Source organism: Equus asinus, chromosome 23, assembly GCF_041296235.1.
Source record: "Equus asinus isolate D_3611 breed Donkey chromosome 23, EquAss-T2T_v2, whole genome shotgun sequence".
In the NCBI taxonomy this organism is placed as follows: Eukaryota; Metazoa; Chordata; class Mammalia; order Perissodactyla; family Equidae; genus Equus; species Equus asinus.
This window is the reverse complement of record NC_091812.1, coordinates 48,331,152-48,355,959: the sequence shown is the minus strand read 5'-3', so window position 1 is coordinate 48,355,959 and position 24,808 is coordinate 48,331,152. Positions and strand designations below refer to the sequence as shown.

General features: G+C 36.7%; 1 protein-coding gene across 9 annotated transcripts in view; it reads right to left on the bottom strand.

Moving 5' to 3' along the window:
• Positions 1-24,808, bottom strand: part of CCDC171 (coiled-coil domain containing 171) — a 295,440-nt gene that overhangs the window by 9,692 nt on the left and 260,940 nt on the right. The window lies entirely within an intron of this gene.

Genomic DNA, 24,808 nt, shown 5'->3' with positions numbered 1-24,808 from the left:
TTTAAATTGTACCTGCCCTTTGATCCAGCAATTCCACTGCTAGGCATTTCTTCTATGGCTACACTCACAAAAGTTCACCAAGACGAGTATACAGATACATTCATTGAAACATTTTTTATAGAAAAACATGTTTTAAATGAAACTAAAATGTTCATCAATGGAGTGCTATATAAGTGAAGTTTGGCACAATCATAGAATACAACAATTAAAACAAAACTGAGGTAAATATAAATATGTAAGTACTGATATAGAGGTTCAAAACAATGTGCGTGTGTGTATGCGTGTGTGTATAAAGAGAGAGAGAACCAATCTGTATTTAAAAAAAAAAGCATAAACACACATACATGCATACATATACCTATTTTCTTTTTGAAACAAGAATCACAAGAAACTGTTAATTATCTTTAGAAAAAGGGAATAAATTAGAGTGGGTTGGGAGGAAAAAGCTTAGAAGTTCAATATTTTCTTTCCATGGTTTTTTTATCTGTAAAACTGTTGACACCATGAACAAAGGCTATGAACTAGCAGTTCACAAAAGCAAAAACACAGCTGATTAACAGTAAATGAGAAAAAATGGTAACCTAATCAAAAATGGAAAGTAAAATGAGATGTTTATTGCCAATCAAATTGAATTTAAAAAATTAAGATACTAAATATTAATGAAGGCATTATGAAATAGACATTCACAAATTGCTAGTGATTGTGTAAACTAAGAGGACCATTTGGACTATAGTTTGCAACTGTCTTAAATAGTTAATATCATTTGATCCAACAATTCCATTTATGCTTAGGTTCCTTCTATTAACAATAACAGACAAAAATTGGAAATAATCACATATTCAACAATAGAAGTACGGTTAAGTAAGCTATAGTCACTTGATGGAATATTATGACTATAAAATTTATAGTTATAAACTTTTGGAGAACATGGACAAACGCCTAGGCTTGACCAGGGGTCAGCAACCTTTTTTGTAAAGGGTCAGATTATAAATATTTTATGCTTTGCAGGCCATATGTTCTCTGCCACAACTACTGAATGCTGCTGTTGTAGCCCCAAAGCAGCCACAGACAATATGTAAATGAATTAGTACGGCCGTGCTCCAACAAAACTGCGTTTACGAACACTGAAATTTGAATTTCACGTCATTTTCATGTCATGAAATACCATTCTTCTTTTGTTTTTTTTCCCCCAACCATTTAAAAAGGTAAAAACCACTCTTAGCTCACAGGCTATACAAAAGCAGGTGGCCAGGAGATTTGGCCCACAGGCTGTACCTCACCCTCCACCCCCGAGCTAGACTGAAGAAGTAAAAGACGATGTGCAAAATCACATATGATACTTGCTTCGAGGTACTGGAATTGTTGGAATTTTTTTCCTAAATTATTTTCCAATTATCTACAATAAGCATGCCTTACTTTTATAACTAAAAACCCTTTATTTAAAAAGATGAATTTTATCTATACTGAAACTCATATTTTAGTATGGTTATGACTGTGAGGTGTGGTCAAAATGAAAATGTAATTGGTTTGTTAGAGGTCTCAGAAGGTGCGTCTTTAAACAAGCCTTTTGCAAGTTTTGAAAAGATTTTAATTTAGCTAGTAACACTTTCTTATTCCAACACTTTGTTATCTAACTCATGTTTACAACCTGACATTAAGTAAACACATAACACGGATGATTTTACGGAGTAACCTGTACCCCTGCCCTGCACAAACGTGACTCCTTATGTAGAGTGGCTACTTACAACTTGTGTGCCTTCATTTTACTCCAAATAGCACTTCCAGCTGCCAAATTACAACTTCTGTGGTCAAAATGTACACATGTCCCACTCTCTCTGGGAACTATTAGGCAAAAGTTTTCTGACCACTTTTTCATTACTGAAGAATTTCCTCTTAAAGTTATAAACCTTTTTAACACAATGTCAAAAATTTAGTCATAATCTGGAAGCTATAAACTTAGACCTTTTAGCAGTATGTTTTTCTCTGCGTGGAATTACTGAGCACGCGCTCAAGTACAGAGGAGCAGAGGAAGGAAAGAACCATCTAAAATTTAATGTTGTTTGAAAGAGATGACTTTCCTAAATCATACTAACATTGTAAGCATCTGTCAGTCACATAACTCAATAAAACTGGCAATAAATTCACATTTTAACATCTGAAACCCACGTTTTCCACGCCCCTCCTTTCCACTGCTGTTTTAAACCATGTTCCCTCATCATTCCACTCTATCACACCTAAGATCCCTAGCAATTCTTCAGGAGATGTTGCAAACACTCTTTATTCCCCACTGGGAAATAAAGGTGTAAGTCCTGTACTCCCGAGGTCTGTTGACTCCTTGGCCAGTGCCACATGGGCCTTTCTGGAGTGACGGGTTATCTTCAGTTAAAAGAATGTGGTCTCTTTATTTCTCAGCAAGAGAGGGACACTTCAGATATAAGACAAATTATGTGATCTGGGGTTCACATCTGTAGAATGCCTTCAAATCACAATGCACTGGGGAGAAAGTTCCAAAACAAACCACTTAGCTGGCAATGACGCTTCCTTTACATGATAGGCAGGAATGTTATTTCTAATAGAACCAGGCCATTTCCAGCAGTCTCAAACCAAACACATCTCTAGGGAGAACATCCTATAGAACTGTGAGAATAATGCAGCAACCACAAAATTCCAAAGAAATAGACTATGGATTCCATTTCAGGAATCTATTCCCTTCATGATCAATTCCATCTGATAGATTTTCCCCATGGTTGCATAACGCACAAAGCATATCTAAACCCACATCCATCATTAGTATCCTAAATTAGCTCTATTTCTTAATTCTTGCAATAGATATCTATCAAGTGCTACAACGTGCCAGATACTGTTCTAGGTACTGGGACACAGCGCTGAATCACACACACACAAATTCTCTGCCCTCAGGGAGTTCAAACTGTCCTCTCTGCATCCGGAGCCAGTTCTCCGTGAATGATAATTTGCTGAAATCCTATGTAACCACACAACTGTGTTAAGTTTTGCTGTGTGACGGCACTGAGAGTTTGCCAGTCTCGTCATTCTGTGGATACAGACAACGTCCCAGCAGTGAGTCACATTTCCCTGGTACTGCCCTGATCTGCTCACACAAGACCTCAAGTGCCCCTGTACAGGCCCCGTCCAGGGTTGCTGGGCATCTGCAATCCCTGCACCAGGTCCTGCCTCTAGTACAGTGGAGGCTCACTGTGCCATCCGGGGATGTCTCTACACAGAACTGGCCATATGCCCACCTTCCCTCTCTGTCATCGGAAAACAGTGGCAACTCTGACTGGAACCCAGTGTCTCACAATGTGTCATAAAACATTTCTTTCAGCTTCCACCTGTGGGTATCCTTTTCTAAGAGTCCAGATGCCAGTCCGTAGGCCTGCATGCAGAAGAAGGACGAGGGAGTTCTCTCCACTTCCCATCTTGTCCTCTGGGTACCTGCCCACAAAACCTCCACCAGTCAGTCTTTCAACAATCACCAAAGCCCTCATTCAAATTATTCCCTAAGAGCCTGCACACCAGTTTTTCAAAATGGCCTAAACTTGCTCGAAATGCAGTTTGGGCTCAGGGTAGGGTAGCCACAAGATAATGATTTTGACATAGCCCTCAAAGCTCTTTACTAAAATTTTTTCATCAATTATTTGTAAGTGTCTCTTCACCTTCTCTAGCCTAAATGCCCTTTTAATTTCTGTAAACAAGTCATCCCTTCAGACATATCTCTATTTCCTACTTCATCTCTTCTTTATTGTATATTTGCTGATTAATTGAGAATATCCAAACTTCTATTGAAGAGAAGAAAAAAAATAGGATAGATGAAACTCCTAAGTGTTAAGCAGAGAGAATGAATCAGCCAGTAGTCTGTGAGAATACACAGAATCCCTATGTTAGGAATGGACAGCAAGTTAGTGACCTGTAATACAGGGTTATTTATAGACAGAAAGGGATGGAAAGACCACATCATAAGGTAGAGATATGCCCCCTCTGGGCTAATGTCATCCTTAAATTGGCCCCAGAACTGCAGATGAAGCCCAAAGCTGTCCAGCAGCCTAAGTGGCAGGCTACAGCTATTGGCTAGAAATATCTGTCCTGCCTCCCTCCTAAAAGGGAAGTGTGGAGAAGTGGTCCCAGGCACCTTCTGTCTCCTAAGCCCCTTTTCTCAAACCCCCAGCCTGGTCCTCATAACCTCACGAAGAGTGGAGAAGGCTGATGCAGCCAAGAGAGACAGGTCAGAGGAACCCTGCATAACCAAGGAGTCAGGGAGTACGGTCCCTCCCCCTCCTGGCTCCCTACCTTATACTTCTTGCTGTGTGTTTTAAATTGATTTGATAAACCATGTGATTTGAGTACCTTAATTTGGTCTGTGAGAGCTTCTGTTCTGTGACCTCTCGGATGACTTGCCTGATAGTGTACTCGGAGGCTACCGTTGCATCAATCGTAACTTCCCATAAAACACCTTTGTTTCCAAGTTCTAATCAAAATGATGATCCTGAAGCATGCCCTGCTTTCTCCTCTCTCGGAGTCTCTTATTCATGCTGCTCTTTCTACTTAAAAAGAGACTTCTTCGTCAGACTTTTACAGTTTTTCCTGACTCACCTCAGGTCTCACCTTGCCCCCAAACGTCCCCTGCCCCCTCTCACCTCACATTTGGGGTCCATGTCCATTTTCTGTGCTATCACAGCATCCCCCACACACTTTCATGACAGGACACTATCACAATCTGCTGTTTGCTTGAACTCATGCTCTTCGATACAGAAGCCAAACATAGTTACTTAATTTTAAATTAATTAAAATTTAAGTTAATGTAAAATTAAATTAAAATTCAGTTCCTTGGTCACAACAGCCATACTCCAAGTGCTCAACAGCCACATTGCCCTGCCGGCTCAGAGCGGTCACGGCTTGAAGGCACAGACTATTTGGTTTGTTCCTGTGTTACCCCTAGTGACCGCACACAGCAGGTACTTTAGACATTTGCCTGTCGTGGAATGAGTGGGCTCCTTCTAATCTATACTCCAAAGAAAGACAGTAAGTATGGCATGTTCTGAGATTAAACTTTTTCTGAAAATATTTTTATCTCACAAAGGTTAATTTTTATTCTTTAATCTAACTTTCTTCAAGTCCTCCTTTCTAGAGTGTCTAAAGTTTCAGGACGGACCTCACTGTTCCTTTCTGTCTTATCTCTCTTGACCTTCTGGTGAGTGTCATTATGGCATTTGACCTTAGGCCACTCTGAAAAAAAAGGAAAGAAGCCTGTGACAAAAGACAAGAGGGCAGTCATCCTGGCACATGTCCATTCTCAAGACACCAGGCAGGAATCCCAGCTCTCTTGCTAGATTTTCTATATCAGAGGAAAAGGCATTGCTTATTCTCCTGCTTTCATTTTCAATTTTTATACTCTCTTGAGAAAAAGATTCTATTATAAGCTAAATTTGGAGGCAGTCTAATTGTTTAGCGTAAACCTTCAAAGTTCCCTTCGAGTTGAATGTCTATCTGCTTGGGCAGAAAAAGGGAAAAGAGGGAATTTACATTCACTTTGCTAAACATTAGCATCTTTTGTTCGATCATTTGAATGCAGGACAGTTAGGGGGAAACAGCTTAGGGAACAAGAGTTGACACATACAGTGTAAAATCTTTTCAGGTGCTTGGACTCAATGAGGGAGAAAGTGAGACGGAACCGTACCCAGCCTCCTCACTGCGCTCCCGTCTGCGGGAACTTTGTGACAGGTCTCTGTCTCTCAGCTACACTTGACTGGCTTTTGCTGACATTCAGCTGTCAGACAGCAACCCTTTACCAGGCCCCTAACATGCTCCACAGCTTCACCCAATTAACTCGCTTTCACTTGACACAGCAGCAAAAAGCTTCATAATAGGTGGTCAAGGTGCATGGTGTCTGCCTGCCCTCGAACCGCTCACACACAGCAAGATGTTTAACTACTTTTCTTCTTGCCTGCGTGCTCAGAACTAGTATGACTACAATTTAGTCATTTCATATATCGAATTGGACAGGAATCTAGGAAATATTACAGTGATGCATTAAGCTGCTCAAAAACAGATCTCTAGATGACTCAAGTTAAATTTCATATCAGTTCTTTAGGCCCTTCTGAGAGGAAGGTTTGATTTTTAGATTACCAAAATTTATTATTGACTTGCAATCAACTTATAGTTAGTTTTTCCACTAGGTCATTAATAGTAGTATTGTATAAAGATGACCTGGCACAGAAAAAGAGCATTTGACAAGTAAAGGCAGAAAGGTCTAGGCACAATTCAAGAGTAAGGAATGCAGCCTTTGCTCATAAAAATGCACTTGTTTTTGACAAACTCAACAATAATTTTGCTGTAAATTTTTGTCATGCTACTTAGTCTTTCAGATGAAATACATTGTACTTGAAAATATGTTTGGCTAAGAAATAAAAATTTTTATACTTCTTTTGAAAACCGATCTGACCAATTTACACATTCTCTCTCATCTCCCAATATGTTCACACTTAAGCATATAATCAGTTTTCATTTATTCCCACTCTGAAAATTATGAAAGAAACAATGTTACCAAAAAAAAAGGAACGTAAACTGTACTGCCTTTGGAAACCTACATTTGTAAAGCTATGTGATGAAGAGGCCACCAGAAAAGTTACTTAATGATAGGACTCTCTACTATTGACATGCAAATGCAGATCCTTATAGTTACGATTAAGACAGAGTTACGATTTCAATTCCAAGTATCCTGTCAATAATCAGAGCTGAACATCTAATTACAGGGATGAGGCATTCTAGCCTCCCCCACCGTGAACTAATCCTAGTGGATTCACACTACTCTACCCCAGGCAAAGCAGAGTTCAACTACACCTTGCCATTCGGTGAGTCTGAGAAGACTCCACACTTTTGGAGTCAGGTCTTCAAGTAGCACTCCTTTTGTGACATGCCTTCAAATTGAAGGAAATCTTTCTTTTCATAAAATGCCTATTTGTTGTTTTGAACACTGCTCCCTTCTAACCAGGAGCTCAAGGCAGAGGCAGTTCCTGAGTGAATTCCTGGGCAATGAAGAAATCACCCTGCATCCATTTTATTCCTTAAGTCCTGTCAATTATTCCATCTATAACTATCTAGAATCTAATCCTTCTCCATCTCCACTGCTACCCCCTCACACAGATAATTCTCACTTCTCACTTGAACTTCTTTAATATGACTCATCACAGTTCATTACAAGCATTCATGTATATGTCTGTCTTCTCACACAAACCATCAGACCCCTCTTAAGGATGTAATATAACGCAATGCTGAAGAGCGAGGACTTCGGGAGTACACTACTTAGGTTCAAATCGTGGACTCTCTACTTGATAGCTTCTTCATCTGACAGGAGGAGATGATAACCTAATTTAGATAGGAGAATGAGGATTAAAGTAATTAATATACACAAAGTGCTCAACATAGTAGCTGACACATAGTAAGCCTTCAATAAATATTGGTGGCTGTTATTATTCTTACTATTACATCTTTAGCACTTGGCAAAGTATGTAGCACATAGTAGGTACTCAATAAAGACTTGGTAAAGGAATAATTAAGTACTTCTTTAATTATTGCTTCATTTCAGGATGGTATAAAGAATAAAAATTGTTCATAAAGAACGGGATGGATTTAAAACTTTGAGTTCTGATGGTACCATTTTTATAGAATAAATAAGAATTGAAGTACTTACATTTTAAAAAATCAGTAAGAATTGTCTTAATTTTTTCTGAACAGATAACAGAACCAACAGAAAGAGAAAAAAATTTAAGTTCTTCTTTGCTCCATAGGCATTTTTTATGTATCCTCCTATTTTAAGGATTCAATGGCTTGCTTATCTAATTTGAGGAAGACCTCATTATTTACAGAATTTTTAAAGAATGCAAATAAACTGTTTATTTGAAATGAAGGTTCTATTTGGACACCATTAAATTTTTTTTAATTCCTTTTTTTCCCCTGAAAATAGCTTTACATTTTTCCATCCCAAAGTTATTGAACATCTTAACTAGACCAGGAATTTGGATTGATAAAATATAGGAGTACTTCCCAGGCTGAAATGCACCCAAAATGACAGGTCATGTTTTGTTAATATATGTCCCTTAAGTAAAGATAGATAAGAGAACAGAATTATCCTTTGCAATCAAAAAAAATTACTAGTATTTTTTTCTATCCTGATCACCATGTTTATTATGTTCTTTTTTTTATTGCAGTAACATTGGATTATAACATTAGATAGCTTTCAGATGTACATTGTAATATATTCCAAATTCTGTGTAGATTACATCATGTTCACCACCCAAAAACTAATCATAGTCCATCAGCACACATGTGAGCCTAATCACCCCTTTTGGCCTCCCCCTCCCCCCTCCCCCTATGTAACCACCAAGCCAATCTCTGTTGCTATGTGCTTGTTTGTCGTTGTTTTTATCTTCTACTTATGAGTGAGATCATACAGTATTTGACTTTCTCCCTCTGAGTTATTTCACTCAGCATAATACCCTCCAGGTCCATCCACGTTGTCACAAATGGCCAGATTTCATCATTTCTTATGGCTGAGTAGTATTTCATTATGTATAAATACCACATCTTCTTTATCCATTCGTCCCTTGATGGGCACCTAGGTTGCTTCCAAGTCTTGGCTATTGTGAACAATGCTGCAACACACATAGGGGTGTACTAGTATTCTTTTTTTATAAATAGAGTATAAATAGAGATTGGCCAAACTTTAAAACTTAATTTCAGTTTACAGCTACTCTGAATAATGCCTTTCGTAAAACTAAACCCCACCTTAAACTTACCAACTGTATTAGTTTCCGAGGGCTGCCATAACAAATGGCCACAAACTGGGTGGCTGAAAAAAGTAGAAATTTATTCTCCAACAGTTCGAGGCTAGAAGTCTGAAATCAAGGTGTCAGTAGGGCCGTGCTTCCTCCAAAGACTACGGAAGAATCCTTCCTTGTCTCTTCCAGCTTCTGGTGTTGCTGGCAATCCTTGACATTCCTTGGTTTGTAGCTGTGTCACTCCAATTTCAATCTCTGTCTTCACACGCCATCTTCCCTCTCTGTCTCTCTGACTGTCTGTGTGTCTCTCCTTATAAAGACTTAGGCCACTGGATTTAGGGCCCACCCTAATCCGTATGAACTCATCTTAATTTAACTGATTACATGTGCAAAGACCCTATTTCCGAACAAGGTCACATTCTGAGGTTCTGGATAAACATGAGTTTTCTAGGGGACTTTATTCAGCCTACTACTCCAACTATTAACATCATAAGACAGAACGATTTAGGGTTATTATTCTTATAATTTTGGGCTCAGGGTACATATATAGTTCTATTTCAGACTGTTTTAAATAGCTTAAATATTAGTTCAGGAAAACCTTGTGGACTTCCTAGGCCCAATTAACTTTTAAAGATCATTGTTCATGAACACCATTTCTGGTGAAGACATATATTTAGTCTTCAAATGTTACTAAGCAAATGGAGCAAATAGTTTCTGAGGAGTAGTTATATCTTAAAGTGAACTAGCCATTTTTTCATTTCCAACTGCTTAATATTTTACTTTCATTATAAACCAAATACATTCAGAAAGCAGTAGGGTCTTTTTAAAGTGTATTAAATGATGCCGTGATAAACATAAACTTTATTCCAAAAATTCCACAAACACTCTATGAAAGAAGGTTTTTCTTTTTTTTTTTGGTAAGGAAGATTGGCCCTGAGCTAACATCTGTTCCAATCCTCCTCTATCTTATGTGGGATGCCACCACCACACAGCTTGAGGGGCAGTGCTAAGTCTGTACCAGGGATCTGAACCTGCAAACCCCCAGCTGCCAAAGCAGAGTGTTTCCTTAACCACTACACCACTGGACCGGTCCCAAAACAAGTTTTTAGGTGTCTATGAATGTTAAGGTCTCAGAATTTCTATAATATATGCGCAACTATAATTTTCTAATAAGTACATGCAGAAATGGTTTATAACATGGTGATACACATTGCTTGTTATTCCATTACCCAAATTCATGTTGTAGCAATTTGGTGTCTCTCCCAAATCCCAAAGTAGCTTGATTTGCTAGGATCATGTTTTTCAATTTTTAAATGAACATAATTTTATTATAATAGGATATTATTTATGCAGAAGAAGAGCCAGATTAAAATGTTAATTTTACAACCTAAGAAATAAAACCCCTGCATTCAGAAAAAATTATTAAAATATAAAAGTATTATCTCCCCCTGCCATCAATAAGCCAGGCATTTAACAACAGATCTTGAAATCTAACTAAATAACATGTTTAAAGTCAGAGACACAAAAATGCCCATCACAGGGCGTTCTAATGCTAACTGCAATGCTCTGCCTGAGGTACTGTGAGAGGAGGTACTTTGAGGCCCTGGTAGCTCCTGCCTACTTTGAGAACAAGTAAAAATTTTAATTCTGTGGTCAATTGATTAGAACATGATAGAAATGGCATTAATAATAATAGCAAGGACATTACAGGTATACTTTCCTTTAATCTTCACACAAGCCTAGAGAGAGGAGCTATTATTATCCTCATTTTTATATATGAGGAAACTGACACATTCCTGAGGAGGCTGTAAACTGAACCAGGATCCCATGGTTAGCAAGAGGTGAAGCCAGGATTTGAATATTCCCACTCCAGTGCCCACACATCAGCCACTATGAACGGGCTCTTGGGTTGGTCTGGCTGTGTCCAAATCTTTGCTTCAGCAACTGGTAAGCCATACAATATGGAGATAATAATAGTACTGAAAAATAACACAGACCCACAGGGGTGTTGCAAGTATTACATAAGTTAACACATATTAGCTTCTGAGAATGTCGTCTCACAGATGGACCGTACTGGATAAATGTTAACTAATCTTCCTCCTCCTCCTCTTCCTGCTCTATAACAACGTGCTAGCTTGGAAACCACTTACATCAACAAGCCTGTTCTGTTTCATGTTCATAGACTGTGCCTTTGCCTGGAAGACACTTTCTCTTGGTCACAGAGGGGCTTCAATAAGAAAACATAGATCACTTAAGCCAAAAAGAAAAGTGGTGGCCACAGTGGTTTACAAAGAGCCAGCAGCCTCAGCTCTTTGGCTTACTAGCTAGATGATGTTGCATAAATATCCAACCTTTCTGGATCTCATAAATAATATCTTTATCACAGAAAAAGTTATAAGGTTATGTATATTGATGCATTTTGAAAGCTGTAAAGAGTTATAAAAACAAACAAAATTATCATCATTATGAAAAAAAACCCGTCATAGCTTGACCTTTATTGTGTGTAAGCCAACAGCGTCCTGTTTCTGCTCACACAGTTCTCCCTGTCCAGAATTCCACGTTCAAACCCTATCATTCCCTCAAAATCAAGCTCAAATACAAAGTCTCAAAAATATTCCTTAACCACCCCAGTCCAAAAAACTCTATCTTTTCAAACTCCATGAGCACTTATCATCTTATTGCTTTACGTGAGTCCATCCTGACTAATCAACTAGATTATAAGTTCCATCAAATCAGAGACTGTTCATTATGCCTTTTTGTATTCAATCCATGTACAGATACAACTATCTTTCTTGCATAAAACATGGAAGGAGAAAGAACTCTAAAAGATTTCAGAACTTTTCAAAAGGGAACAAAATTCATTGACTGATTCAACAAACTTTTGTTGGGAACTTAGTAATGAGCCAGGCACAATGTGGGTACTAAGGCCATAAGAATGATTAAACACAGATCTGACCTCTAGACTCCAAGCTTAGCAAAATCAAAAAGGTACAGAGGGGCCGGCCCGGTGGTGCAGCGGCTAAGTTCAAACATTCTGCTTTGGCAGCCTGGGGTTCATGGTTTGGATCCCAGGTGAGGACATGGCACTGCTTGGCACGCCATGCTGTGGCAGGTGTCCCACATATAAAGTAGAGGACGATGGGCACGGATGTTAGCTCAGGGCCAGTCTTCCTCAGCAAAAAGAGGAGGATTGGCGGCAGATGTTACCTCAGGGCTAATCTTCCTTGGAAAATAAAATAAAACGTACAGAGGCCTGCAGGCCTTGATCTTGATCTAGTTCTAGACATACAGGTCTGGTCTGAACGAGCAGCAGTGATCTGGCATCCTCCCTGAAATGTTAAGTTGATTCTTGGGAGCTGACCCTTTTTATCTCTTTTCCTAAACTGGTAAGAATCAGTAAAAGAGAGAGTTTACCAATGCTCCCAAGATCTCTTCAAAGCCAAGGACAGTCCCTGGAGCTGGCTGGAACCTCAGAAGGAGGTGGAATGGGAATAGGATAGTCTGATAACTCGAAAATAAATTTATAACACCAAGTGCATAATAAATCCCATCATAAATTATTGAGGGGCTATAACTCAATTCTCCTATATGATCCCAATAAATATAAGACTTTTTAAGCTGAGATTTATTTATTTAATAAATATTAACTCATTGCTATTACATGCTTAATTGTTATATGATTTCATGTCGATAAGTCTGGTTTTTTGGGGTTCCTCTTGGTTTTTTCTGGGTTTTTTCGCTGAAGAAGATTAGCAACCCTAAGATAACATGTGTTGCCAACCCTCCTCTTTTTTTTTTTTCACTTGAGGAAGATTAGCCCTGAGCTAACATCTGTGCCAATCTTTCTCCACTTTATATGTGGGTGGCTGCCACAGCATGGCTGACAAGTGGTGTAGGTCGGCGCCCAGAATCCAAACCTGCAAACCCGGGCTGCTGAAGCAGAGCACATTGAACTTACCCACTATGCCATGGGGCCAGGCCCAGTAAGCGTGTTTTTTTAAACATACAGTGCTCTCATCATTTACAGAAATAAAAGCAAGCACAATTTCTTATGATCCTTTATGTGATTTACTCCATATGCATCTCAGAAGTTCTGAATTCATAAATAAGTGTTTGTTTCTGGCACTGACCTAAAAAGTTCTTTTTACATTTCCTTTTAAAGATTTCTGCTTCTCTTGTCCTTAAACTGATGAAACTGCCCAACTGCCATATGCCAACGCTAGGGTCACTGAATTTAATGCATCAATGACAATAGTGACAAAGCTGTTAACAATGCTGAGAAACACACATGGACTGTAGAATCGCTATTACGTTGCCATGAGCTTGATGGGAAACAGGAATCTTCAGAGGGAAAACTGACACCAAATAGAGCTGACAAGACAGCCAGTAGTTTAACGCAGGATCTGTCCCCTTGCTCAGTTTGGTTTGGGTTCAGCAGCAAGAGTTCAGGGTTCAGGGCTATTCTCAGGTGGGCTGACATTCCTACCACCAGATTCTTAAACTGCTTTGTTTCTTCTTCTGTTTTTATTTTCTAATTTACTGTTCTGCATTGCTATCAATGTTGTAGGAGCTCCTGATCATAGTTTAAAACTTCTAGAACACCCTATATCTTTCTCTGAATTTCTTATGGTAAAGAAAAGTAAAAGTTTTTTTTTCTTAGAGATATAGAAGGTTGACATATAAGGATCATTTGTTGCAGAAATTATGATTTCTACTAAACTAAAAAATGTATCTGAAAGCACTCTCTTTACTTAAACTTAGAACTTAAAAGGATAGTTTTTTAATTCTTTGTATTATTTTCAAGGGCTACAGACGGTCTACTATTATATTCCTCATCATCACCTTATACTTATTTACTGTACTCCAATAGCATGCTGGGTACTGAATAAGATATAAACAAAGACACAGTCCCTGACCTCAGGTGGACAATTCAAATACAACCACACATCAGAAATTTCGTTCCTCTCCTGTTTTCCTTCCCTTAAGAAAGAGGATGGGGAGAAACCATAGAAATGACATTCCCAATAATAACCTGACATAACAGATGATCTTAATCATAAAGAAATTCTGAACCACAAATTTGGCTTTTTGATAACCGAACTTCCAAACAGGCTGGTGAGCCTTAAGTTAGGCCACATAATTTGGAATTTGTAATGGAACTTTCAGCAAACTATTCCTTATGTCCCAGATACTGTGCTAACAACCTGGAGTAGAACAATCTCTTATTCACATGACACTTCCACTCTAATAGGGCTGGTCAATTAACAATCAATTACAATAGGGTATGATTAGTGTTATAATAATACAATATGGTATTTTGGGAGAGACTTCGGGAAAAAAATCAACTAGGCATAAGGCAGAAAATCATATTTGAGACGACGGAATCAGCATATAACAAGGCTGGTGAGAGGGACAGTCTGGTACTAGTTTTTACTAAGTAAAGTGAAAAACAAACCAATTTACGTAAAAAAAACCCCCACAACTAATAGATTGGTAACCCTACAAATGCTAGAACTGATAACCTTATTAGGTCTTTCCATTTTGTGCTTAAATTGGCTTATTTTATATTTGTGTAATTTTTTTCTAAATGACTTGTTAAAAGAGGGTTTTAAGCTGCTATGTATTGTCTAGGATACCTTTCAAACTACACATTGTAGGTCTTGAATTTCAATAAATGTACACCCAATTTGAATAAAACTTCACAATTTTCTCTTTTTAATACTGAATCTGAAACACTAAAAATATAAAAGTGTTGGTATAAGAATTTCGACCAGATGAATGAAACTTATGGATCTGATGAACATCATCTGAAATAAATTTCCATAACTGTTCTTTTTTTTGGATTTCTTACTACCACTGCATTTCAACATCAGTGTTCTTTAGCTTCCTATCCATCCAATGATACACTATGGGAGCAAATTAAGTACGAATAAGAATAAAAACAAGTTAAATTATAAGAATGGTTAAAATCATGGTGGTGTCCAAAAGTGCTGAACTAAGAAATAAACGAATCAAGTGTTGAATTTGGAGAACTACCTGTGAGCTCCACTAACCAACATACTGACTTTCTATGCATTTGGGGGCTGTCAACATTCCATTCCAAAGGTGAAAATATTTAAGTACTTGTTTTATTTATTAATCTAAAAATGCAGAAACTGAAATAGATGCCATTACCATCATTAATGAGGTGAATCCTCTGAAACAACCTGCCAGATGGGGTAAGGTAACACTGAAGTGACACAAATCCCTGAGACAACAGCCTTTAATTTGTACCTACATACTTCTGAAGATTACCAAGCAGAGTAGAAGGTTGTAGAGAAATAATAAAATGAAAGAAAAAACATTTGCTTAGATCTGGAAGGCATCTTAGAGATCACCTGGTCCAATCTCCTCCTTTTACAACTGTGGAAAGTCCCAGAGAAGTTATTCACCCAACATTACACAGCTAGTATGGCAGTGCCAGGACTAAGTTCTTAACTCTTGACACCCCAGTCCAGCCTGCTTTCCATTGCACAGAATTGGGAGAATATCCCTTCAACTCCTCTGTACCTCAAAAATAATAGGTAGAAATGTTGAAGAGACAAAGCTATAGAAGCAGTGAGTATGTATGAGTTGCGCTGAGGGAGACACAGAGGGAAAATCAGCGAAATGTTTGATAGATTGGCCAATTTTTATATCCTTGTTGGTTCCCAAGTTTGGTCTGCAAGGTTGGCTTTATACAAAGGGTCCTGTCCTTATTCCCAATAAGAAATTCTGTGAATGCCCCCACCAAGCGGGAAGTTGAGAAGTCAAGTCAGTTATCATTGTACTTTCGTTCCCTTGTAAATTCCCTTCAGTCATTGAAAAAGAGAAGCGACCATAACTGACTTGAAGATTAATTGGATAAGATTTTGAGATCTACAGGTAGATCAAAGACTGTGGGTAGGAAAGCCATGTTTCAGTATAGTACTCTGAACAGCCTATACTAGGTTTATGAAAGTCAAGAATAAGATCTGGACTGCAAAACATATGATAACATATGATTTTATTTCTTCAAAGGTTAACTATATGATTTTACCAAAAATATGTATATCACTATTCTCCCCCAAACAGATGATATAAAGTAATATATTTAATGACAAAATCAGCATCAACAATCAAGATCTTGAACAGTAGTTCCTAAAAAAGTTTATGCATAAAGTAAAGCAAAAATATTTGTTAGAACAAACAGAAACAAGTCTTAGTTTTAGGTTTTCAAGCAGCCATGAAGCAAGTAAAAATGATTTTACAAAGTACAGAAGTTATCAGATTATCACTCATTCTTTTTATTTTCTTTTTTTGGGGGGCGAATTGAGTATATAATCTATACTTTATGGCATGTTTAAATAACTACTTATTTAACAAATCACTGTTCTGGTGTGTCTTCTTAATATAAAAAGGGCTTTCAAACTTTTTAATAGCAGAATCCTTTGGTTAAATGAAATCTTATTCAGAAATTTAATTCCTAAATGAGATAAAAGTAAAGTTACCCTCCTTAGAATAGGGGTGGATGGTGAAAAATCTTTTCTCTAGGCTTCCCCCACTCCCATCCTGAGGTATCCATATGACACATGGATAAATAAGATGATGAGATTTCCTCAATGGCTGTTTCTAATAAATGATATACCCATACACTTTTCATGCTTTCTTAATATTGAAATAGTGACCAATGTAAACTCTTTTTAACATTGTTAAAAAGCATTACTACACACCTGATGCCTTCTGTTATCAGTGCCATTAAAATAAGAAACAATGTGGTTATAAAAACTGGATTATTTTAATAACCTTACTTCAAATTTCTGATTTTTTTACCTGCTTTAGAAAAAACACTTAGCATATTCTAAAGAATTGCAGGATTTTATATTCAAATAAATACAGATCAGGAAATAAAAGTACATGAACCAGGATATTAAAAAAATTATTCCATAGGCAAAATATAACAATACCCCAAAATAATGAATACTTATATCTATATAGAATAAGATATAGAATATCTGTATAGATATACAAATAAATCTAGTTTCAAAACTCCTTCAAGGCTTTTTTCTTTTCTCCCAAAAGATGGTTATATTATCAAGAAAAGGCAAAAACAGAGAATTCATAATTATAATCATAAGAATCTATAAGATCCAATACGTCATTTAATAAAATATTTTTTTAAATTGTCATAAGCCACCAGGGGGATTAACAAAATGATGGATCAAAACAATCACTCTTTTATAATAAAATTAGATATAATCTATGCCGTATACATTCTATCTTGCACATTTTTTTCAACCAAATTCATATTTTCAGTTAGAATTCATGAGAAATAAGATGGTGGGGACAGAAATATACAGCTGTAACCTTAGTTGGCCCCTCACATTCTGGAAGGGTATCTTTCCAATTGGTGTCAGGCAAACATTGAGAACAAAAGGATATCCAAAAGAATAAGCTGAATTCAGATTCTATGAAAGTATGCCCTAAGCCAAAGTTCTGGGAAACTAAGATAGCTATTTCTTCCCAATTTCTCAGCTAACGCAGAATCTTAAGAACAAACGCAATACTATATACCAAACTTCAAACCAGTATAACATGGAAGGATGTATACTTTCAATTCTCTGTGCATAAGGCAACTTCAAAAGGAAAGAGGAAGGTCCTTTTGTTCTAGGTAAAAGGCCTTAACCATAGACCTAGTGAATTTGTTAGTCTTCATACAGTCATTTTTTACTAAAATTAAAAAAAATGGCTATTTTTTAACGGAAAACTAATAACACTTTTATTCAAGTTTAATTGCTCTTGTCTCTTAACAGTCTAAAGGCATACTCAACATAAACTTGGCCATTCTTAACGTTTCCCTACTATTTCATAATCTGGAATCCATTTTCCAAGAAAAATATCTATTTCCATCTTTAGTTAGAGCGTGGGCTTTGCACACACAGACAGGGGTCCCAACCTAGATCCCAAACAACATGATCTTGGGCAAATTATGTATTCTCTCTGGAACTGAGTTGCCTCATTTGCAATATGGGGAAATAACATTTCTCTCATAAGATTGATATTAAGATTAAATTAAATAATAGATGGAATATATATAGTGGTAACGTGTCTCTATAGCATCTGGCAATTAGAAGATGTTGCTGATATTATTTAGATTATGGGACTACTAATCTAAACTCAATTTTGAATCAGTTACCTCGCTTTCTCTTTCAAGACACACATACTGTATCATCAACACAACTGTTCAGCCCCCCATTCCTCACAATTAGTTGCCTAGGTATTAACTCTTAATTCAACTTGAACAGAAGTTTCCTTGTCCATACCTGGTGCCGAGTGAATTAGTGAATCGTTCAATGAGTCTGAGTCGTAGAAAAAGATGGGCCTTGACCACCCACTTTGCTGGATTTAATGTCTTGGGTGTGGGAGATTTCATTTTAAAGAAATCATTTAGCTCTCTCTTGGGTATTCGGTTTGGCATAAATCATGCATTTTCAAGCAAAAGTTTCTTCCAAAATTATTATGAGAATTACAACTCTTTACATTTGTTGTTCAACTGCCCATCTTACATTTTTAGTATTGCTTTCTAGTTAAGGTCCACTTTTAAAAATATTAACAAAGAAAAACCATTCGTAGCATACAAGGGGTGTTTTAGATATCTAAAATACAATGGAACTGGAACTACTTTAAATATGTAGTTATAATATTTATGATATCAGTGACAATTGTATTGAAAATTCCAAAGCATTGGAACCGTCTAGTTATTAAGACTTCTACTTCCCCTGCAGGTGTAAATACATGAGTCTAATAAGCTTTCTCACTATGAAAAAACACACTTACATTATATTAAAATATTAAAAACTATTTAATGAGGTTCGTTTCCTTCCAAAAGTAAACTGAGGTTGTGTCTGAACCAGCTTGAGGCAAGGGAAGTTTCAAACATAACGTTTTTAAAACTAGCCATTATTTCCCATGTTGAAAAAAATCGCAATTTTATTTCCTAACAGCAAATGAAACTGTCAGGAAAATTTAGGTGTAATAAAATTGGGTGGTTAAACCAACATGCTGGACTTGAAATAAAACTGAATTAAAGGAATTAAAATTAATTCTTCTGTCAGTCAATCCTTTAAAAATACTGTTCAAAACTTACTATTTTTACAAACAATTTCCCTGTTCTTGATAAAGTGCAAAGTTAACTATCTCCTTAATGACCATGAATAGTGCTGCAGTTGAAATTGTGCATCAAACAATAGTTTGCATAAAAATGTGTTGCTTCTGGCAACTTTTCTGCCTAAATAAAAAGTTGTCAAGCAGGGTGACTTTGGTGGTACAGAGTTTTAAAATGGTGGATTCAGTCCAAGGTTAGCTAATAACGGCTGACATGCCCTGGAATCCTGAGGCCTAAATCAACATTGTTTTCACAGCTGTAATTAAGCCACCTAATCAGAAGCACATTTTGACGGGACAGTTTCTGGAAGCCAGACATTACAATTTCTTGTGCCTGGAGCGCAGCGGCTCATGAGAGGTCCTCGTTTAATTTCAGGTTAAAAAGAAGCGGTGGCGGGAGGTGGGGTGGGCAGTAAAAGAAAAAGACTATTTTTTTTTTAGCAACATACAACTGTTGAAATGAAGCAGGCATGTGTGTTCATGCCTTGACCAGCTTTGCAGCCCACCCTCCTCTGGCTCTCCACTGAGTCCCCCAACTCTCAAGTGGCAGCTGCACACAGTGAGATGAAGCTTCTCTGCCAAGATCAACAGATGAGCTGGTCTAAACTGGCTCTCTGTGTGTTCTGATTGTAAATTGTGCTGGTGATGATTAGAGAACTCTAACACAGGATGTCGACTCTTAAAACTGTCCAGAGAAAATAATTTTTTTAAGTTCAGGAAAAATTTTTTTAACTTTTTTTGTGGCTTGGTGCATAGTGTTGTGTCTATAACTTTCATATGATTCAAATGAATTCACCCAAATTAAGCAACTCGGTTATTAAAAAAGAAAAAAAGGAGTCCATGGCTTGGCTCATAGCAGGGACCGTCATCTTGGGTTGTTTATGTAACAGTGCTGTTGAGTGTGGCTGTCCACTGGCACACCGGTCATGTGCTTCTACCACCTGCCAACTGAAGATATTCCGAAAAGGATGAAAATCTAGGCTGTGATAGTCATATCTTATCAACTAATCGTGTTGATGTCTTTAAAAACAGCTAAATTACCAGCTGAAGTAGTTTTCTGCAGCGTTGTTGCATTGTGTAACATTTAAACTTTCAACCCCAGAGGCCATTGTAAAACCATCAATATGAAGGCACTAGTCACTGGAGTCTGATTACATTTAGTTCTGCATTTTAATTACATATGGATTCTATTAACTAAACCTTTTGCCTTATAGGCAACATTTTAATCAAATTACTATAATTTTCAAATATGTTACAATAGTTTGACGAGTTAAAAGTTCACATTCCTAACATATTAAATATCAAAAAAACTTTGCATAAAGAAAAGGAAATACTCCTTACAAATACGTTAATACATTTTCAGACTACTTTGGGGACTTTTTGACTACCTAGTTACAAGCTATATTGTGAGATTTATATAACTGGTATACATTTGTAAATGGGTTATTGGTGTTGAATATAACCAAATTCAAAATATAATTATGTTGTTATAAATTCAGAAACACACACTCATTTGATTGTTGTAAACTGAAGCAAGACCAAAACAAAATATGGCTGGAATCTAAGTATTCAGAATCAGTATTTGTAACTTCAGTCAAAGAATTTTAGAGCTGAGAGGGAATTTGGATTTCATCTAGTTGAAAACCCAGGTTTTTACAGCCAGGAAAAACCAAGACCAAGGAGATCGAGTCACTTATCTCCCAAAGCTTTGTGGTGAGCTGATAAAGCTTGTTCTAGAATCCAAGCTCCCCTGATTCTCTGTCATGCTACTTTCCAGTAAAACACATTGCCATTCTCTGTAAGCAACAATCTAGCTGCCTATCCCACACCACCCAAGAACTAAAAGAAACATTTTTTTAATGTGATAAAACACACACAACATAAAATTTACCATTTTAACAATTTTAAACTGTACAATTCAGTAGCATTAAGTACATTCACAGTGTTATGCAGCCATCCCCACCATCTTAGCTGTAAAACTTTTCCATCACCCCAAAAGGAAACATCATGCTCATTTAACAGTCATTCTCCATTCTCTCCTCTCCTCCTACCCCTGTCAACAACTAATCTGCTTTCTGTCTCTATAGAGACAGAATACGCCTATTCTGGACATTTCGTATAAATGAAATTGAACAATATATGGCCATTTGTGCCTGGCTTCCTTCATTTAACATAACGCTTTCAAAGTACATCCATGTTGTAACATGTGTCAGTACTTCATTCCTTTTTATGGCTAAATTCCATTGTCTGGATATCACATTTGTCTATCCATTCACCAACTGATGGACATTTGGGATGTTTCAATCTTTTGGCTATTGTGAATAGTGATGCCATGCACATTCTCTATTTTCTCTTTTTTTTTCTTTTTATGGCATTCCTAGTTGGTGTGAAATGGTATCTCATTGTGGTTTTAATTCATATTTCCCTACTGATTAATAATGTTGAGCATCTTTGTATGTGTTTGTTGGTCATCTGTGTATCTTCTGTAGAGAAGTGCCTATTCAAGTCCATTGCCTATTTTTAAAATTAGGTTGTCTTTTCATTGTTGAGTTGTAAGAGTTCTTTACATATTAGACTATAAACAGATATATGATTACAAATATTTTTCTCCCATTCTATGGGGTGTTTTTTAATGCACAAAAGTTTTTAATTTTGGTGAAGTCTAATGTGTCTATTTTATTCTTTTGCCACTTATGCTTTTGGTGTCATATCTAAGAATCCATTGCCAAATCCAACCTCATGAAGATTTATCTCTAAGTTTTTTATTAAGAGTTTTAGCTCTTGCATTTAGGTCTTTGATTCATTTTTAGCTAATTTTTTATATGATGTGAAATAAGGGTTCAAGGAAATATCTTTTTGAAAACAAGCTTTCTATTGATTTGTGTAAATTAGGCTTCTATTTCTGAAACAAACCTCACATACTCTTACTTTTTGTTAGGCCAGGCACAGTTAATTTTAATTTGGTATATCATCGTTATCAACAAACATTTACTGAGTACCCACCATGTTAGCAAAAGATATCACACTGTCATTTTTCTCTATGTGGATAAACATACAGAAGGAGGAGTCCAAAAAAATCTGACGAAGTTTAAAATTATTTACGTGGTATGCTTAAAAAAAGTTCTTTGTCAAAAATAATTTTTGGTTTCTTTTTGGAAGAGTGCTGAAGAGGAGAAGATACATCCAATTTACATTATTTGAAAGTATATTTACTTAAAATTTTACACTGGTATAATAATAAATAAATTATTCTATGCATTCTCATTAAGTGTTTGCTAGAGAAATATATTAAATATAGTTATATGGGAATTAATTTAAAAGAAAATTTTGTCTGGGAAAAATTTGGGAGGACCCTATTGTTTGTGCAAAGTATATATTCTATAACAAGTATGTATTGAGCAAATATTATTGGAGTGCTCTTCCAACTAATTTCAATTCAAATCAACTAACATTTACTGAAGTCAGATCATAATAACTGATTATAAAAAATGAATAAGATATCACTTCACAGACTCACAACATTGTAATACATACACAACTAATTGATTATATAAGCCAGACTATTATATAGTGCTCAGACAGGTAAATACAGGACAAATGAGCATAACAAAGAGAACCCTTACTTCTGCGTGGGGAGATGAACTAAAAAACCAGATGGAGTCAGATACAAAATGAATGTCAATGATAAAGAATATAAACCTTATCATGAAGAAAGTGTAGAGCCAAAATATGTTTTGAGTCAAGCTATGGCCTGACCATACCTGTGTGATGGAAAGATAACTCTGACACTAATGTGGCAGACAAGATGGAAGAGGAAAATCTAGATATGGGGAAACGTGTTGGAAAACCATTGCAATAACTCAAGGAAAAGTTAATGTGACCACAAGAGTAGAAAGGAGAGGATGAATCTAAGAGATCTGTGGTGGCAGAAACAATAAGACTTAGCAATTGATTAACAATTGGTGGTAGAGGGAAAGTGGAACAAATGCTAAGGGTTCTACTTCAGGCTGCAAGGTGGATAGTTATGTCAGATAGGGAGCATAGGGAAAGGAGAATTTGGAAACATGGGGAGTGGTAGAGTTGGATACATATTCAGTTTGGGACCTCAGTGAGTTTGAAGTGTTTACAGAAAATCGAAGAAGAGATTTCTGAACATCAAACAGGCAATTGAAAATCTCAATTGAAATTTTCATTCTTGCCACTCCTTGCTCCACCTTTATTATATTTCATCACTGAAGAATAGAATTGTATACATATATTATATTTATTATATATGACATTTTTATATTTATACTTATATGTAAAATATTATATATCTACAAAATGTTTATTTACTGTACAAATTATATTTATATAGCATACAAATTATTTATATAATTAATATATTACATTTATGTATTTATATAAATATAAAATTTATAATATCATGCCCCTACAGTCACTATCTAGATATCATTCATCATGAAAGTGGCTTGTCTTAAACTGCATCATACAATAAAATAAAAGACTAGAAAGGAGGTACAAGGCCAATGGAACACATATTATTACCTCCAGGCCCTTGTGTACTATACAAAAAAATCTTGAGTTTCTGGACTACAAGAAACCTTTAAAAGTCTAGAAACGTATGTCAAGAATGAAGCGTAATGTCTGCATGTTGACTGCACTGTCCCACCTTTTGATATTTTATGCTTCCCTTGATGGGGCTCAGGGCAGTCTGCTCCAAAATATGCCAAAGTGGCACAGTGATTATTTTGAACTAGAGTTACTTGAGAAACTGCCAGTGTAAGATGGACACTCTGACCCTCCTCTCTGTCCTCCTGAAAGCAAGAAATAAATCTCCCACATGAAAGGTACCCTTCCTGCACCAGGAGGTAAAGAGACATCCTCATCCCCAGAGATAGGGAATTCAGGGCCAAGAAGTCTATGTAAACAAACTCTGCTTAGTTTCTTCACTAATTAGTACCCACACCTAAGATTCTTCGTTGTTAATTCTTCACACATTTATTGTTCCTTTGCCTAAAAGGTATATAAACAGCCTGCTTTGGTCACTTCCTCGGTCCTGTATTTATGAGGCCTCCATATGCACAAAATTTTCTTTCTTCTGTTAACCTGTCTTGTGTCAATTTAATTATTAGATCAACCAAAAGAACCAAAAGGGACAAGGGGAAATTTTCCCCTCCCCAACACCTTTATTTAGCTTTGTTAGCATCCAAAGGCCAGAGCTCAAGCTTGTGATAAAAATATGGGAGAATTTAATGAGTATCCAGTTAAGAAGCATTTAGCAAGGGGTAAAATGAGTGTCATTATGGCATCAAATGTAGGTGAATTTTGAGAATAAACAGGAAAAAATGAAATTTGGAGTCAGGAAAAGTAAATACACAAAGTAAAGGGAATAGACATTTTGCAATGCAGTTGTCGGAGGCATCTCAGGCAGAGAGTTCCTCAGAAAGCTGAGGATCACAGCTTACAGGCCACACTGATTGGCCCCCTACTCCTCTAGCCACATCTCTCACAATCCTCGGTGTAATTCACTCTGCTTCAGTCATACAGGCGTCATTCCATTCCATGCTTTCCCCATCAACTCCTACTTCATCTTCATTTTTTTTAAGTAAGATTTCAATTCCTCAAGTAGGCCACACCAAGCCCCGGGTACATGCTCTCATGGCACTCTGTGATTCCACTTAAACAGCCTTCTTTTAATTATTTGTATAATAATTGTATTTTCAACTATACTTGAAGTGCCTTGATGGTAGAGATTTGTCTCAATCCATAATGCAGTCTCATAGAAAGCATCAGAAAAGGAATCAGAGTCCTTGGGTTCCAATCTTTTTGGGTTCTAATTAAAAACCGGGCAG